The following is a 2,436-nucleotide window of genomic DNA, read 5'->3' on the forward strand; positions in this document are numbered from 1 at the left end:
AGCAGGCTGTTCCGTTGATCGGATCAACTGGAACCCTCAACGTCGTAAGCGACGGAGTGCCAACAAAAAAAAAATTAATCATCTCAACTATAGTGCAATGTGAAGGCAGAAAAACACAAATACACACATGCATGCATGTACACACACACACACACACACACACACACACACACACACATAGAGGCTTCTTTCCATTTCTGTCTACCAAATCCATTTAGACAACAGTGGTCAGCTGAGGCCTAGAGCCGAAAGCACTTACTCAAAGTACCACACAGTGGGACCAAACTGACAAACACAAGACTGAGAAACATACTTCTGAACCACACACAACCATTATATGCCGACAACTGTTAAAGAATTCAAAATTCCATTTTACATGGAACAGAAAAAGATAGAAGTAGTCTGAATTAACCTTTTCGTTACCAACCCGGCTGAAACTGTCCTGGCTCTGTAGTACAAATGTCTTGTTTTCAAAAGTTCTGAATTAAAATCTTCCACCAAACCTTAGTCACAATTTATGTTCCTAACACTAGCTTAATGATAACTAAGTTATTTTACTAAATTCTTTGTTATATTTCAAATTAATTGAAAGAAACACAGAAGTATCTCAACAGAAATACAGTAACAAAAGGGCTAAATGTAATTTTTCCAAGTTGGTGGGACCTGAAAGCGCCATCTTCTCTGAAAAACCACTTGAAAATAGCTTATCCTAGGCACTTGTCACAAGTGCAATGTTCAAGAACAAGTGGACACTTAAGTGTCCACTTATGTAAGATCAGGGATATTAACACAGGCTGATAAAACCTGCTACTGGTAGCATGTCAGTCAATACTACCCGTTCCATGGTCAAGTGGTCAGCGACTAAACCAATGAAGGTGATGATGACAATATGATGGTGATGATGATGATGACAATATGATGATGATGATGATGACAATATGATGATGATGATGATGACGACAATAATGCTGACGGTGGTGGTGGTGGTTTTGGTGGTGACGATGATGATGATAGATAGATAAATTAATAGAGAGAGTGAGATGATGCTTGTTTTTTTGTTTTTTTATTATTAATACTGAAATCGCGTATTTCTTGTGTACTTTCAGGGATTCAGCTGGCTGACAACGCTTACACTGATAATCGTACCCATATATGCCTTCTTCGCATTCTATGGAAGTTCTTTCTTGTATCTTTGTTTCAAAGATGATAGTGATGAAGATGACTACACGTTGAAAATGGTGGCTTCCAAATTAATTCAACTGCCATACATGGCACTGCAAAGACCAAAAACAAAATCTCATGAAGAACATCATAGTTTCCGTAAATATTGGGATTCCCAGATGTTTTATTAGGGGACAATTTGGTTATCTCCCTTGAAACATTAGAAAGTCGAATGATACATTAGAGAGTTTTAGAATAATCTCCCTTGATACCATAGAGAGTTCTTTGATAATCTCCCTAGAAACAAGGAACTCTGTGAAAATCTTGAAGCATTAAAAAGTTCTTTGAAAATTCTTTGAAACATTAGAGAGTTTTGTGTTTTATCTCCCTGAAAATGTTAAGAGAATCCTCTGATTTATTTCACTTGAAACACAGTGTTGAATTCTCACTTGAATTAAACTTGAATAGTGACTATATCAAAATGTCTACCTCTGTATTAACACTTTTACTGAAGAAATCAAATATATCAATATACATGACTTCACATTTCATTAACATTAACTGCCGTATATAAAAGCAGTTTTATATACCAATCAGAGAGGTTAGTTGTCCTGCAGATATAAATATCTCTTCGAAAATCAAAGAAACAGAAAACCTCCATCGTCTATATTCAGACTATGAATTCATAGGCGCAGGAGTGGCTTTGTGGTAGGTAGCTTGCTTACCAACCACATGGTTCTGTCTCTCTGTCTCTTTAACCTTTCATCATCTGACACAAGATCCCCTTCACCAATGCCCCGTCCCCTCTCAAAAGAGTTTTTTTGTCTTGCAAGTTACTTGGTAACCCTGTCATTGCAAGTGCCATTTAAAATGCTTCCGGTCCACACTGTAAAGTGGTTGGCATTTGGAAGGGCATCAAGCCGTAAAAACCTTGCCAAAACTGACCTCACCTGTGCTTGTGCCATGTAAAAAGCACCCAGTCCACTCTGCTGAGTGATTGGTGTTAGGAAGGGCATCCAGCTGTAAAAACCCTGCCAAAACAGACACAGAAGTCTGGTGCAGGCTTCAGACTGGCTGACTCTTGTGAAACTATCCCACCCATGTCAACTTGGAAGGTGGACGTTAAACAACAATGACAATGTGGTCACCACATTGTATTTGGGAAAATCACCATTTTCATTCTCATGGACAAATATCATCGTTATCATCATCATCATCATCATTAGAAAGCAGACATTAAACAACAATGGCGACAATCATGATGATAACACATGC

Source organism: Octopus bimaculoides, chromosome 27 (assembly GCF_001194135.2).
Source record: "Octopus bimaculoides isolate UCB-OBI-ISO-001 chromosome 27, ASM119413v2, whole genome shotgun sequence".
NCBI lineage: Eukaryota > Metazoa > Mollusca > Cephalopoda > Octopoda > Octopodidae > Octopus > Octopus bimaculoides.